The following is a 17,485-nucleotide window of genomic DNA, read 5'->3' as shown; positions in this document are numbered from 1 at the left end:
CTCCACCTCCCTTTGGTAACAGACTGGGCCCCCTTTGGAAACATCCGCCCCCCCGCTCCTTTTTCTCAGAGGCACCGCCTGCTGACAGTCATTTCCACCAGCAGCAACAACCACACACACACACAAACAGGGGCCACTGGGAGCCCAATGCCCCTCCAATCTGTCCCTTCAACCAAAGTCCCTCCTACCTTCTCATTCAATCCTCCTTTCGCTCACATAATGTCACACACAACCGCTTATTCACACAACAGGCGGCAGACTGCAGGGAGAAGGACTTGTGTCCATGTGCCCTCATGGTTGTTACATCTGAGAAGAGGAAACTGAGGGGAAGCGGAAGCCGTTACCATCATTCATCCTCACTTCTACAATGCATCCTGGGTGGTCACATCACATTACCTTACCATCATTTCACCTGAAGCAATGCCAACTTCAAGCGCATTCAGGTACTGTTTTCAAGTCAATGCAAGGTGTGCCAACTCCGGCTGAAAATTAACCTCCTCTATCAAGGATCGGAATGATGAAATATTTAATCAATGGCATTGATTTAAAAATTCCAAACATGAGAGCGCACTCAGCGATAATGAGAGATGTTGGGATTAATGCTGGAAGGAGGTTGCTCATTGTCAGGGGCATACAGCGCTCGTACTTCAGTGTGCATTATGCTTCTCAAAATGGACCACTAATCATAATGTGAGCTGAGAGCAGGAAGAGCATTCTCACAGTAACTCTTATGCCTCACCAAAAGGCTAACGCAGCAGCACTGAAGCCATTTAATCATAAAATTTGATGTTTTTATGGGAGAGTTGTCTTAGCCATCAAAATCTGATTGTGTTTAGAGTATATTTAATAACAAACTCTGACATTCATCTCTAAATATGGTGATAACTTAATCTGAAACAATTCCAATTTCTTTTTCGATATATGACCTGTGCTGGAAGTTCTGGAAAAACATTCTTTGGACAGATGAAGCCAAAATCAACCTCTACCAGAATGATGGCAAGACAAAAGTATGGAGAAGGCGTGGAGAAGCTCATGATCCAAAGCACACTACATCATCAGTAAAACACTGTGGAGGCAGTGTGATGGTCTGGGCGTGCATGGCTGCGAGTGGCACTGCAACACTAGTGTTTTTATTTGATGACGTGACACAGGACAGAAACAGCCCAATGAATTCTGAGATGTTCAGAGACATACTGTCCGCGCAGATCCAGGTGAATGCAGCCAAACTGATTGGGCTGCGTTTCATAATACAGATGGACAACGACCCAAAACATACAGCAAAAGCAACTCAGGAGTTTATTAAAGCTAAGAAGTGGAATATTCTTGAATGGCCAAGTCAGTCACCTGATCTTAACCCAGTTGAGGATGCATTTCACTTGTTGAAGACTAAACTTCAGACAGAAAGGCCCACAAACAAACAGCAACTGAAAGCCGCTTGCAGTAAAGGCCCGGCAGAGCATTCAGAAGGAGAAAACCCAGCATCTGGTGATGTTCATGAGTTCAAGACTTCAGGCTGTCTTTGCCAACAAAGAGTTTTCAACCAAATATTTGTAATTACCATTTTGTTTTCAATTATTTAATTTGCCCAATCACTTATGAGCCCATGAAATGAAGGGATTGTGTTTAAAAAATGCTTCAGTTTTTCACGTTTTTATGCAATCTTTTTGTTCAACCCATGGAATAACAGCTGAAATGTAATTTCTAATGTACAGAAACAAAATTAGAAAGAACGTGTCTCTGTCCAAATATTTATGGTCCTGACTGTACAGGCATCCACTTGCTGAAAAATAGATCCATGAACTTCTTTGTTTTCCTCGTCTGAGCTGGTATCTGACTGAAAACTGTATGGCTGAATAGCCTTAACATTGCTCACCATTTTTGTTGCACCGCTAATGTTAGGTTGGGTTGTGAGGGGCTGTAAGATAGGGGGAGGGAGTGTAAACAAAGGGATTATGGGGAATGAAGGAAGGCTGAGTCTGTGCCAACAGTCCCGCCCACAACTCAATGTACATTTCTATTGAATTACTGTTGCTCTGCAGAAACTATGTCCAAGAGACGATACAGGTTGATTTTGGCTAAAAACAGCAAAAATATAATTAAAAAGGCTCAGGTCCTTGTGCTCAACTTTCCTGGCTTCAGCAAATCTAATAAAAATAATCATGATACTATCAGGCTTTCTGAGAGCTTGGAGAAGACCAAATGAGTTGGACTGGTGACAACTAAAATATGCATGGCAAAGCAGCCCGGAATACCACGACAAAGAATTTGGGGAGTTTGAAAAAGCACGTTGGTGCTTCTTAGCTTAAAATGCATCAGCTTCATCCAGCAAAAATGTAAATTGCAAAGCTAGCAAAAAATGCTTTTCATACCCTCAAACAGCTGATTTGTTTTTTAAGTAATGCTAAGATAACATCAAAATTCATACAGAAGAAGTTTTTTGTTAATAATGTTACCTGCTCTGCTTGATTGTTTAAATGTATTTTTTGTATTATTTTTAGGTATGCTTGCATTCTGACTGTTTCATTTGGAGGTATTTTTCCATACTGTGGCTTAATTGGGTAATACTAATATTTACCAGCATTAGGAATTAAAAGGATTGTGTTTTCTTTAATTGTAGTCATGAATTTCTCATAACTTCTGAATAAGTTACGGTCAGCACTTTTGAATATTTAGTTTATTGGAACGTGATTTGCTGACGGCATCTGATTTTTTTCTGCTGCTGTTATTTTTTAGCACTTTTTTTTTCAAAAGTCCTTTGAATGTTGGCAGCTTTTGTGACATTTTAACTTTTGAGGGGGGAGTGGAGTCTTTGTTAGTTAACCCATTAATATATAAATGATGAAACCTTTACCTGCTCCCAGTTGCCTTGGCTTTCATGTTGTTGTTGTGTTGTTGTTTGGATCGTAATCAGGTATTAATGCCATTCTGTCTGAACTCAAAGATGGCAGGCTGCCTGGTAATTCATATGCTTGTTCTCTGATGGCATCTGTCGAAGTGTGCTCTCTGCATATTGGTACATACCCTATGGGAAATTTCAATCCAGCCCCAGTCTGAGTGGGATGTAAGCAATTCCTTAACTGGGACACTTGCGTGAAAACAGAAAGAACAGTGCACAAGAGAGTCGGGAAAGAGATGGAGAAGGATGGAGAGAGTGAATAAGTTTGAGGCCAATCCTACTGTGACAAGAAGCAGTGACAGGGTGAAGATGACTCTGTGTACTTCTTGGCTTCATTAATTTGGGACATATGGCTCACACAAACAAAAAGTTATGGCAAATGAGAATATTAAAATGGGAAGGAATTGTCTGGGGAATTTCTCATACAAACACCATTAACCCGGGAATCGGAGTGTGATTAAGAACAATAGAAATGAGGGAAATACAAAGTTAGCCGATTACTTAACAAGATACAATCCTGTCAAAGATTCAATAATAACAGCTGAGGGGAAAATCTGCAGCTCTGTTCGAAAAGCAGGTTTGTTAAAAAGTTTCAAAAGCTTGGAATACTTTGATCGAAAAACGACGCGCAGTGGCTGTAAGGCCTATGACTGTCAGAGCTAGTGAAACATATTTTAAGTTGTCAAAACCCTCAATTTGTTGGATATTTGCAAATTCATGTTTTCCTACAAAAGTGATGTACCGATAATTGAGACTTTCCTTCTGCTTCCATTTTCATAGAGTTAGAAATGTGACATAAAATTGACTGTAAAGTCCCAGTAAAAAGGAAATTTGTGCAAATCTCAAAAATCTTAAAGTCGTAACACAAAAATGTTTTGATATAGTTTAAACCTGCCAGTGATCTTTTAACAGTGATTATGACATTTTTAGCACCGAAAAAACCAACACCCAACTTGTGTCCTTTTCTAGGACATAGTTGCTGCAGAGCGACAGTAGGTAATTAGACATTCAGCTCAGATACCAGCTTGAATGAGGAAAACAAAAACGTACATGGATCTAATCATCTTTTAGTGGATTCATTGGTATGGAACAGAGCAGCAAGCTAATGTGGCCCGCCGATTGTACAACCAAAATCACTGCTACAAGTTTTCAAAATTTAAGCTTACATTTTCTTTATTCATGTCCTCCATCATAAAAATGCTATAAGAAAATGATAAAAAAAAAAGCAAAAACATGGTTTTCATTGTAGTGGGCCTTTACTGCAGGACACCAACACCAAAGTTTGTGCTACGGCTTGATTTTGAGAGGTTTCCTCTCCAGGAACCAGGACTCTCTTTTAACTGAATGGTGCTGAGATATTTTGCACTCAAAGATATCTAACCTTTCCTGTTTAATATCTTGGAGCTGCATTCCCACCAGACATCACTTTTCAAACCCCAAAATCAGGCTGCTCTATTGGATGACTCATGCTTGCTTGCATAAGTAATCCCAGATGAAATCCGTGAGGAGGTCAGACAGGACATGAATGCGGTAGGGGCCGACAATTTAAACATTATCCACTTTGATGCAAAGAAAAGTTGCAAGTTTGCAACAGAAGTTTGGTTCTTTGTAAAACATTGTTACATCGTGATTAGGAAAGTTTCCAAACTCCAGTAAGATTCTTTTTCTTGCACAGGCTAAACTTCACGGACATAATAATCTGCTGTACTTCTCAATACAAAGTAGCTTTTACACTAAGCTACTACTGCAGGCTTGGACTGAAAGGGTAGATGCAGATGCATTTTACACCCTCATTTTGTTTGCTTTCACACACCATAGAGAAAGCAAAGATCTGAAGCTAGCCACACTATCTGGAAAGTCATCATAAAATTCTGGTCCACATGTTTCTGTGCAGAACTTGATTCGTTGCAGATAAAGTACTTAGGGAATTACCAAAGTTTTAAACTTCCTGTTACGGTACTTTGGAGACCTTTGCCTGTGGTTTATTTTAAGAGATGGCAGTGCTGACTAGTGTAGAATTAACTTGATAGTCGTAGCGATGGCTTTTATGCGTGGATTGATAGATCTGCAATCTGGACAACACAATCCTCCTTTCCTATGTTCATACTCCATTTGGAGGAAACAGCACTTGGCTCGGATACAGAACATTACCTTGCGTCTTCTGTCTTTATTACATGACTTCTGTTTTATGCATTTTGTTTGCCAATGTAAAACTATGAAATCAATTGCACACACGTGGAAACATGCTAGGAAATATGAGCTTTTTGGGGAAAAATATGCATGGGTTAATGATCTGGTAGTTGTCAATGTTGGGTTTAAAAGGTTGCCCAAATAAATCTTCTAACTGAAGAAATTGGATACGGTGATATTGGTGCAAGTAAGCAGGGTTATTGTGTTTTATATTTCAGAATTTGGACAAATGATTGCCATTTACCGTATTTTCTGCACTATATAGGGCGCACCGGAATACAAGGCACATTAAGCGAGACAAAAGAATCAGAGATAAGACTGTCAGTCTGTCAGGCGTTGTTAACTGTGTTCACCGTAACTCTAACAGTTATTTGTAATGTGGAACACACGTTGGGCCCATTAGAAGGGTTAGCTGCGTTAGCTCATTCACAATATCTGTAACTCCCAACCTTGCTTGTAACACGTAAAAAACAGACTGATTCAACTAAAAGAAACATTACTGAGACTACACTAGCTGCTGATGCTTTTATCCGAGGTCACCTGCAGTACTCAAATGTTTTATTTGCATCTCTCTGAAGTACTCTACAGTAAGACTTTAGTGAACTACATGTGAGCTTTGAGTGATTGTGACACTCACCATGTCATATCGCTGTTTCTATATCCAATTATTTATCAGACCTTTAAAAAGTCTTCTGGTTGTTTTCTTATTTTCTGACTTCTGTAAACTAAATCAAGATTGTTTACAGACAACTATGGTGACTGTGACAATTACGAGAGCTTTGCTTGCCTGAGTTTTTGGACATGCTTGAAATCCCAGCTACACAAGAGCAAAGCTCCGTAAATTCCTGCTACTGTTTCAAAATATTTTGGAGACTTGTGCGTTAACTATTAGTTGCAGCTTAACTCCTCCAGGTTCCTCCTATTGAGCAGAGTAGTTGCTTTAGTAAAGACAGGGCACATCCACGGAATGAACGTTACGGTAACTAGAATTGAGGGGAATTCTGCAACCTTAACCTTATAAGGAGGAGCAAAATTGATTATTGCTTTGCAGCAATTGGTTGTCATCTATAGTTCCAAAAATACTTTTCTGTGAATAGTTAAAAGCCATATTTGGCATTGTTGTCTGCACAAAAAACACTAAATCATTCAATTTTTATGGACTTTCCACTGCATAACTGATCCAGTCGACTTTTAGACATGTAATAGGTTTCAAGATTTGTGGATACCTGGTATGTATTTTAAATCAACTTCTAAATGATCACTATTGTCTTGTTTCCAGTAAAGTTTTACATTTTAAAAACTCAATTCTGTCAGTTTGGCAACAAATAGGAAATCATTCTGGCTGTTGCAACAAGAGCAAGTTTCCACCAACTGTCTCTCTTTAACCAGGGAGACCCTGAAAGCATTCATTGATAAGTGTCAAGAGTCTCGGGCCATCACATTTAGTTTCCCACAATCAGGAGACCTCATGACTGCGTGCTAAGAATATCTACAACATTATATTTCCATGCCAAACCCACCGAGATTAAAGTCAGCTCAGACATTTTTGTGCTGTGTTTTTGTGGACAGATCCTGTTTATGCATGTGTTTTTCTTCCTCATCATAATACTATATAAATACCTGCTGACCCTGATACACTGGGTCCGTAGAGCATCTTTGGACAATTCAAGCGTTGCATGCTCAATGTAAACACAGCTGTGTGGACGAAATGGCCAGAAAGAAAAAATAACAGACTTCAGTCAAGACATGCTGATGGAGTTTCCTTCTTGCAATTCCAGATGTGTTCTGGGTCAGTTTAATTATTGGAATGTGCGACACAGCAGTCATTTCAGTGCCCTATTTCTCCAATGAAAACAATGTAGACAAAAAATAGGATTTTACGGAGATTAAAATATTCTTTATGCAGTCAATAGTCAGAGTTTGATTCATTGAAATCGTGTTGTGCGGTGAAGATCGCCTTGTGACGGCTGGTCCACCAACATTGTGTATGTTTTGCTCAAAATCGTTTCCTACCATCAGCTGAACAAACATTTTTACCCTGCCTTTTTCCTCTCTGCAGAACACTTAATCCTTCCACTTATTTCCCTTGATTGCAAATAGTGTTCCTTTCTGCCTTCAAACAGTTATGTAATCCTATATCTTTTTTACTATAAGTGAATTATCAACTAAGACAAAAATATTCCTTATTGGTAAATAATTAAATCTTTAATAAAGTTAAGGTTGGGGTTGCATTGGTAATGGAAATTTATCTTAACTCATGAACTATGAAAATGTATTCATTAGTTCCAATAAAGTTTTGCCTCACAAAAAATAGTTTAGCAACAGTTTTTTCAATACCCTTTCAAATGCCGCACTGTGCTTGTAAAGAGCACTTACTCTAATGGTGAGCTATAATAAGAACAGCCATGTAACCATGCTACTTACAGTTACCATGGGCTGCTTCACGAATAAGTACAGTGAGGTCCCAAAGCTCGGAGTCATTAAAAATGGCCACATGCACAAATGACCTCTGGTTTTATTGGAAACTGACCTCTTGAACTCAAGTTGTCTACTTCACTGTGTTTATCATGTTAATTCTGTCGAGACAATAAGTGCCTATCAAAAGTAATAATACATTTTGCCATGTTGCTGTTTACATTTTATTGTAACTTGTGTGCATACTTAACCTTATTCACAAGAGAAATTACCTGCTTTGTCAAGGTTTTCCTCAATGCAACATTACTGTCCCAAGACAAGTGTCTGCTGTTGGATTAGGTAACAATCTGATTCGAGATTACATTATGACCTAGGAATTTTCTACAGCAAATGTGTTCTAACTCATCTGCAAATGGAGTTTCATCATCATGTATTATAAAAGTGTGTTAGGCTAAATCAAAAAACCTGTGTCATTTTCTGGGACACAGTGTCTGTAGAGCGGCAGTAGTTCATTAGAAATTCACCTCTGAGTTGTGGGTGAGACTGTTGGTGTGGAGTAACCCTTCCCATCATCCATCATCATCCTGCTAGCTTACAGCCCCTCACAACCCCAACCTGACATTACTGGTGCAACAGAAATGGCGAGCAATATTGGAGCTATCCAGCCGTACAGTTTGGGAGCCAAAATTCAGCTTGGACGATGACATACGTGGACCTAGTTGTCTACAAGTGGCTGCATCAGAATGGAGCGGAGCAGGAACTTTGTGGTAATTTTTTACGTCACACTTACAAGCTTTTTCCAAAGGCGTTTTTATATATGTTCCTGATTTACAATAATTTGAATAATGTTTCACAAACAGATTTTTTTAAGGTTTTTGCCAAGTAAGACCTGAAATTATTTTATTTTCATCACCAGCATAGAACAAAAGCATAGAAGCATTTCTATTTCATGTATGTCTATGTGAAGCAGAAATGACCACGTGACCTTCAGTATCAACATGCTATCCAAGCCCGTTTCAGCACAGCAAATATTTGAACTTTGCGTCCATTCATTCATTTTTGTGATTTATTTTGTTTGTTTTGCATGTTGATTAATACACCACAGGGATTTCTCAGCATCATCTGGCACTTCGCGCAACCTCCTACTGAATTTTTCTCCTCTGAGCAACTCTCCGATTCTTGTTGTTCTCCCTAGAGTATATGAGTAAGAGACAGGGAGAGGGGGAGTCAAAGGTTAGGGGGAGAGCAGACCGACACCATCTGGCAGAGATTATCTGTGTGTAGAGGCTGAGATGGCATTCGCGATGTGCCTTAAATGTCCTCATATTTTTAGATGTAGCAAACTGAGCTTGTAAGAAAATAGTTAGCAAAGATGAATTCATTAACTCTTTTTTTTATTTCTGTTATTACAAACAATGTTATTTTCCTCTCTAATGACAGATTTGATGTAAAACAATAAACATTAGCTTTGTAGAATAATTTAGGAGTTCCACAGTGCTCAGAAACATAAATAATCACTCTGGTTAGCTGTTTAAGATGTGATTCATGAGATATGCATGAATAAGCACTATTCAAATCAATTAGCCTGAAGCATCAAACTGACCTTTGACTTTTACTAATGCGACCCTTGATCAGCCCTGAGGGTGGAGGGAGGCTTTGAGGCCCACCTGTGAAGACAATTAATGCCAGGAAGCTTGTTTATCAGCGTGACACAAACTAAAAATCTCATTTTAACACACACCAAATGTGCTGGACAAGAAACTTTGTCACTTGCTTGTTGCCTTTCTGTCTGATATCGTCTTTGTTTGAAAAGCTATGATTTTGATAAACTCTAAAGCAAACATTTATATTTTACCGCTTTATGACAATGAATGCATATGGAATATTCTTTTTGCATCAGATTTAAACATGACTCCATCAGGTGAAGCTCTCAAAAATGTTATATTTCCCTATGAATGTAACTTTTAAACTCTTTTAAATAAAAATAAAAACATACATAACTCTATAACTCTGCATCCTAATTTGCCTTTTTGATGCTTGCCCCTACTATTTAACGTGAGCAATACCCATCCAGTTTTTCATGAGGCCTGCTGTTGTTATACCTTGTCATTAAAGCTGAGTTGACACAGTGCATATAGGCAGGTATAAAAAGTGTACTGGAGGTTTAGAAATGTGGGTGAACATGTGCAGATGCAGACATGTCTGCTGCACAGTTCTCCATGTCAGAAGTTGACCTACAATATTGGGGATTCACTAGTCCACATTTCATTACCAGCTGTTTGTTTCCAGCATCAGTCCCAAAGAAGCAGAGGAGTCACCATATTATTGGGATATTTTATTGGGGAAAGAAACAAAATTAATTGAAATTAGCCTATAAAACTGTAAGAACAATTTTACCTTTGATTGTGAAACTTTTCATTATATTTTATGTGAACCAAATGACCAGTATACAATATGTAAACAGTTGCAATCTTTTTCCTGTTATCGTTGATCATCTATGCTGATTTTGGATTCAACCATCTAAAATTGACATACAGGGAAAGTCTAAACCTAATTTTGAAGCAGTTTTTAGAGTCAAATTACTTAAATATAATGTGTTTTTAATTCAGTTCCTTTTTGTTTTCTGCGTCTTTACATTTGAGATGCTTCTGAAACCTTCTTAGCCTTAATAATCTCTCCAATGACATAATCCATTTGAAGAGAACTTGATTGTGTCTGTCCTTATTGAAGTTGCATCATTAAAAAAATCCATAGGCTGGCTCCAGTCACAGAGACAACACAGACATCATAAACAAGAAAAAAGCCTCACCGGATCGATACTTTAATCCTGCTTCTCCTTTGTTGCCATACAAAACATGATGTCACATATTTATTTATTTATTGGTGAAACTGAGAAGAATGTGTTAAGGTGCATTGAGGCTGTAAGGTTAAGATCATGAGGGCTGCTGCATGAGAGGCTTCCTGTGGTTAGGGAGCCTCAGAGGAGAATAGAGTCCATGTTTAGAAGTCTTGGATCACAGTACAGCCTACAGCCATATACCTCCACCTCCATCTGCTGTGATTGCCCCAGCAGCCAGGCTAATGACCTGAGCCTGCTAGATCTTGGCTCAAATGGGCAATAGCCATCAATATGTCTAACCCGAGGATGGACTTGAAACTCCACGCCAGCAGGAGGTCCGCTTTTGCTCATGTCTGCTCTCAGATTATTTATTACAGCAGACAGCGTTTGAAATCTGTCAGAAAACAGCGAACTCAAGCCAGCCGTATTTACTTTCTGAACCATGCAGAGTGGCAATGCTAAACAACATAAGAGATGATAAGTATACTTTTAGGGGTAATGGTTTGATTTAATATAAGATTCAGTTCAAACCTAACAAAAAATAATTAAAATAATCTTAATATATTCAAATGGATTGTCATTGAAATAAGAAGAGAAGCTAAGAAATAAGGCATTTTAAATGTGGATACGCCTGCTCATCAAACCAAATAGCAAAAAAAGGGAAAAAAATAAAAACAGGAAATCTTCAGTTTGAGGAATTTTCAAGAAATATTTGAATTTAGTGACCCAGTAAAACATTGTACTTGTGCATAAAATATTGAATATGTAATGTTATCACTGCTTTGCTATCATGCTGCTGTTAGGGTGATTTCTGTGGCTTCAGATAATTAAAAATGTTTGTCATTGGTGGATAAGACTTTTTTTCCCGCTTTTTGCATTTAAAAAGTCCTGCTCAGCTGTTTTATTATGTAAGGGGTCACTGACTATCTCCACTGCTTAACTTATAATCAGGTCTGCCACAAAATCTCCAAGCACCTTAAAGCCCTCCATGTTAGAGGTTTTTTTTCACATCATAAGTGGATACATTTTTTTTATATTTTTGTTCATTTACTGTCAAACTCAGGTGTTTGACAATTTAGGGAATTTTGACTTTAACTTGGAGTTGTTTTATATCTGTTCAACAACAGAAAATTACATTTCCAGTTGCAGCACAATGAGAGAAAAAACTTTATGTTATGATAAACACAACAATACCAAACATATAAAACACAAAAACAAGACCTCCCCTGTAAATATTACGCTGCTTACATGAATGTTAAACTCAATAAATAAGTTCAAGTGTGCATGGAATTATAAGCTTTTGTCTAATAATTATGAGCATAAATACATTTAACTGCTCCATCAATGAACAAAGAAAGCTGAGACTAACTTATATTACACACTTTAAAACCCCCATAAATAAATAAACACATTCCTTAAAATGTGCAGTGAACTCCAGGATTTGATGAATGTGACACGCCCTCCTTTTACTTGTGCGAACTCCAGAAATGAGAAAAGTTTACACTTAACATTTCCTTTTCTTTTCTGAACTGTTGTAACTATTCTTTTCCTTCGAAGAGACTCTAATCCCAGGCATAACATGTGCAGTCTCATGACATGTCCAAGAAAAACTGCCGGCACTTTGACCTGCAGAGCCTTTCACTGAGAGACTCCAAAACCTCAAAGGAGTTCCCATGTACCAAGCATGGGGTGATTTCATTACACTAGGAAAACACTGTGTATGAACAACCATGTTTTGCTTCCCTTGCTTGACTTAAATGTGCAGAACCATGATTTATTTACCTTGTTCGTTTGGGTTTAATTTCCAGTAATCCCATTGGAAATTATTAATGGCGAATACTTAAGAAAATGTACATTTATTAGGGAAAAAAGGAAGGAAACAGTAAAATGTTGGTGAACAGTAGTTGGTCCTTGGTGTGTGATTCGAGACTGGGGGTCTAAAAGAGAACTGGTTTAACCTTAACACAGTCTTATCCTACTTTTTCTTGTTGTTTTGTTGCTATTAGTATCAGTTCTCCTTGTGGGCAAGATGCACATATTTGACCTCTAAAGTAAAGTTCAAAACCATTACTAAAGGTGTAGTGTTTAAAAGTTCTACAGTGAGATACATCAGTAAAAATTTGTAGTAAAAATGATAAATACCTTTTTTTAAAGTGAATTTTCAGGGTTAAACAACATTAAAATAATTTTTTCCAACCATTAAAACCAACTGCATTCCCCGTTATGGCTGCATTTGCATGTGCTGAGCCCCTGAGCCCCACATGACTTACTGATAATCTGTCAGTGGTGGAGCTGGTATGGTCTGAAGAAAGCAGACACAAATATAACCTCACTTTGTCCATAGAATGTCTGCCAACAGATCTGCCACAAATGATTTCCAGCCATGAGCCTTGCAGTAGTCATGATGTTTTTCTTTTAAGTTCAGTGTTCATCTCCAGGGAGCATTTTTTTTTCTTTTTTTGTTTTTGTGAATACATGCTACAGATAAGACATTTGCACAAACATTCCCATAGTTTCTTTCTTTCACTTTTGTCTCCATCTTTTTCTTTCACACTGTTCCCCCACTACCCTTTTTTTTCTTCTGAAAACTATGTAAATAAAAAATTAAGCCTAAATATGTTTACATGTTTATACGTTTAAATTTATGTTTACAATAACAAACATCTCATTCCTTTTCATGTTTCCCAAAAATACATACGGTAGCAATTTCTTTGTAAAGGCTTGGTCAAAAAGAAAAAAAAAGAAAATAATTCTAAGTAAAACACGAAACTCTGAGGTATTTGGCTTTTTATTTAGGTTTAAATGTTAATGTGGCAGAAAATAAACACAATTTTTGCAAACGATGCTTGTATAACAATTACTTTCTGTGGAGTACCTGCAGCAAAATAGTTTGAAAATAGTTTTTACTTGGCTTCAATTTGTGAATATACAGAAATCTAGTAAATTGAGTGTTAACAGCAGGTCGAACAAATATTTTTGTGTTAAAATTTGACTGATCATATTTATGGAATAATAGAGGATAAAAACACAGACTGATTCACATTCTGTGAGGATTATCATCCATTAAATAAATAGAAGGAAAAAGCAGAAAATCCACAGCAGCATTTGTTCAAACATTAAAACAAATGAAACTCCTTCAAAAAAACAACCCAAATAGAAGTAACATTGAGCAATACTGCCAAACACTGAAATAAAGTACAAGAGGTTAATTATTTGTAGCACAAATTTGCTTTTACCCTTTTTCTTGTGTTGCGGTCGGCTTCTTCCCAGTTTTTGTTTTTAATGCATAAAAGCATAAAAAAAAATTGTCTGTCAATAACTTCTAGCTTAACAAAATGGACTGGTTGTTGTTTGCTTATCCTTGCAAATTTACATTTTTTGTTCTGACCTATTCTGCTTTTTATTTGTATTTATATTCAATTTTTTCTACCCATAGGGGAAAATGACATTCTATAAAGCTCATATATATGGGGTGGTACTGACACCAATACCGTTAATGTTACCATTGGTAAATAAATAAATAAATACATTTAAAGAAGTGAATTGTAATGTGCCTTAGTGATATTCATGTAACACAGCAAAGTGAATTTTTTGGGTATATTTTACCATTTTTCTAAAATTGAATCTGAGGGTTATGCTGATTTAAGGCCAAAAGGCCCAAATCAAAAACAACGAAACATGTCATTTTTAATGGATAAAGAGGCCCAACAATATATTTAAAAGATTAAAAGAATTATGTGAATAATGGTTTTATTGTATTTCATAGCTGATTTAATGTTTGGGTCAAAACCGACCTGTTACCAAAAAGCCATGGTAACAGAAAGCAAACACAAGAGGAAGGTTAAATATGTCACTCAAGAGGCTAGTTAACAGCTGATGTGGTGTCAGAAAGGGAGCTGGTTTAGTGGTGATTCAGATGGAGGGGATCTAAAATCTACTTCCATTCCAGAATTAAGGCAAAGTGTATTTAGAAAGATCGCTGTCATCGTGTTTATTTAAGCTCTCAGTGGCAGCTGCTCAGCTGTACTTTAGGTAATCCTTTCAGAAACACATGCACTGCTCCTTTTAGGTGGAGACCCTATGACAAAGCTTTATTGTAAGTCTTGTAACTATTCTTGTGCTTTATCTACTCTTTGCAGCTAGAAACCACACAGGCACCAAAGTTGTGCAAAGAAAAAAAAAACAAGCTTCGAGACCAGTAAGTTCTGCTACGGAAAACATGCATGAGAAATTTCTAACCCATCCTGGAGTTCAGTGAGCTTTGGCTTTGTGCCCAGAAGCATCAAACTGTGGACGATGCTACAGTCTGTAATCTTTTAAAAACAATAACCAAAGTGTTCATTTTGAAAGCAAAAACTCTCCTCACATCGGACATTTGGTGCACAAAAGGTTTTAACCTTTTGGTTTCTTTTAAATAGAAGAACGGAAGCCACAACAGGAAGGAATGTTTGCAAAACAAACACAATTTAAGGAGCACAAATAACTGTTTTGAAAATGATGTTGTAATCTGTTTGACATGTTCTGAACCATATACATTTTCTCCAAAAATATTTTTTTAAACAAGTATTTTTTATGTCAGTCCAATTTTTCCTTTCTAAAATTTTGAAGAAAGACAACATGTTTGAGGAAAACCTGTCCCAGAAAGTTCTAAAAAACTGTTCCAGAACATTTATGCATTCTTTTTATACATTTTTTCCCAACAAAAACATTCTTTCTAAAACATTTACTGAAGGCAAAATTGTGAGTAAAAGCAACACAAAGTGTTTTAAGTGATGAACCACTAGATGTCACAGTTGCTTTGCTTTTTGAAGAGTTGCGCTCCAGAATGTAAATGTTTTTCTGTAATCTGAAGTTGATCAGAAGAACTTCATACGGTTTGGTTGTCAGAGCTACAAAGAGCAAACTTTTACATCCACCGTAAAAGTAAAACTGGTATTAAAAAGAAGAAATAAACAAGAAAATAAAAAAATACCTTCAAATTTTACTGTTTATATAAGTGAAAACTTTATTTCTGAAAATTATGTATAATCCAATATTTTTTCCAAAGCAATAAAAATTTTATTAATATTTTGATTAAAATGGAAAGACCTTTTGGTAGAAATAATTGTTTCCATTGTTTTCTGTCTGTAAATTAGATTAGTTTATTTTAAGGGGACATTGCTATTTCCATAAACAACTGATAAACATGAATTTACAAAAAAGTAGGCATTGGCCAAAAGGCTACAAATAGCCTAAAAATGAACAATTGTTTTACTGTCTGTCTGTCTATTAATTCCACAAACTCTTATTTAACTTGTTCAAGAACAAAAAATTGAATTTTAAATCAAAATCTTTGACAAACTTTAAATTTTAATTTTAAAGAAAGGAACGGAAAGAAACTTAACCTGTACTTTCGTGAGATATCAATTAAAGCTATAAGTAAGTCTAGAAAATAAGAATAATTGGGAAAAATAGTTTGATTTATAATCAAACATGTGACAGAAACTTGCCTTCCAAACCTCCTCACAAATGCAGAAAAGTCTCCAATACTTCACACATTTCACTTCCCTGATTCAGTCAGAACAAAAGCATGGTGTCTGCCCCCACATGGGCTGCACCAACACCCCCCCCCCCCCTGTCTTGCTTCCTCATTTCTTCTCTCCCTACATTTTTCTCACTCTTCATCTCTCCATCTTCCCAATTCCAGTCAGACAGATGCCTCTCCGGAACTTCAGAGCCGTGGAGTGGAAGTGATGAAAGCCACAAGCCGGGTCCCACTGCAAGACCCCAGCTCCTCGTCTGCCAGCGCAAACTCCCTCATTTAGAAGCACATCCTGGAACTGGGGCTGCTTTTTAATTAAAGCCTTGGTGGATTGGGCGAGACTCAGTAGAGGTTGCAAAGGAAACTTTAAAGTTGCACTTGACAGGTATATTTAAGTTCACCAAGTTTGACCAGATGGAACATGTATATTGTATAAGTCTTTGAATATGATGGTGGATGGGAGGAAAGAAATATATCAAACAAGCAAAAAAAAAAAAAAAAAACATGGAGCGGGGAACAGGAAAAAAAGAAGAGTGGCGGGGTAAGTGCAAGTTGAGGGATACGGGCATGGAGGGGTGGATAGGGAGCCAAAAGCAACTTGAACAGAGCAAGCCGTGCAGAGCGTTCTTGGTAATTCTTAGAAGTTTCTGCGAGGAGCATCTCAGGAATTAATTCATTTGAAAATCTGGCAACAGATAAAATGAGGCATCTTGTTTTATCAGTATTTTTTATTCCTGTTATCAGCTTTGAAATGATTACTGTTAATATTTAGCAATATGTCAAATTATTCAAAGAAAGTTGAAAAATGTATTATGAACTTCTCTGTAGAGGAGCAGATGTGTCCCTCAGAGAAAACGCTTCTAGCGTGTCTTTTTATGATTCATTCATCTTTTTGCTAATCAACTCCGGACAAGCAAACACCATGAAGTCCAAGCATGAAGAATTAAAGATACGTCAAATTGCAAAATGATGTTTGTGAGGCACAAAAAAACCACAGTCTCTCTGCTCAAAATAAAGTTTATTTTTCTATTCACAAAGGCTCTGCTTCCAAATAACGACATTTGAAAAAAATCCACATTTTTGCAATTCCTTTGCAATAAATTCTAAGTAGAATATTGTTTTTTTTTAGCTTCTGATAGTATAAAAGTTGTAGATTTTTATATCTTTCGCATACAGACATACAAACATTTCAAGGAGTGCACCATTATTTTAAATATTTTATGTTTGCTCCCCCTAGTGAATACAATTGGACAAAGCAAAGATGGGTGATTAAAAGTAATAACCCAATCATACTTCAAAAGTTAGTCAATGACACATAAACATCATTAAGGAATTTTGCATGGACATAAAAAAGAAAGGAAAACATTGTTCCTATAAAATAATACTACAAATACACAAGTGACTCTGTCAGTGACTGTATTGATCTCTCCATCTATCACTTATTTTTGCTTGGTCCTGTGCACTTTGTACTGGAGTATACGCTGGCTGCTTCAGTTCATTGCAGGGTCACACATAGACGCACTCACTCTGAGGGGAACTATTGAGCATTGCCGTATAAAGGTATGGGCAAGAAGGGGGCAAAGCCCCCGTAAATGGCATGACTGCTCCCCCTCCAAATGTGATT

The 17,485-nt window shown here is 37.1% G+C and overlaps 1 long non-coding RNA gene across 1 annotated transcript; it reads left to right on the top strand.

Moving 5' to 3' along the window:
• Positions 1 to 266: 266 nt before the first annotated feature.
• On the top strand, positions 267 to 16,364 carry LOC110015222. Its single transcript, XR_002873694.1, has 3 exons — positions 267 to 443; positions 14,480 to 14,538; positions 16,027 to 16,364. It is a non-coding gene; the product is annotated as an uncharacterized LOC110015222 (long non-coding RNA).
• The last annotated feature ends 1,121 nt before the right edge of the window (positions 16,365 to 17,485 follow it).

Source organism: Oryzias latipes, chromosome 1 (genome assembly GCF_002234675.1).
Source record: "Oryzias latipes chromosome 1, ASM223467v1".
Lineage (NCBI taxonomy): Eukaryota > Metazoa > Chordata > Actinopteri > Beloniformes > Adrianichthyidae > Oryzias > Oryzias latipes.
Note: the sequence above shows the minus strand (reverse complement) of the source record. Positions and strands in the feature narration are given on the sequence as shown.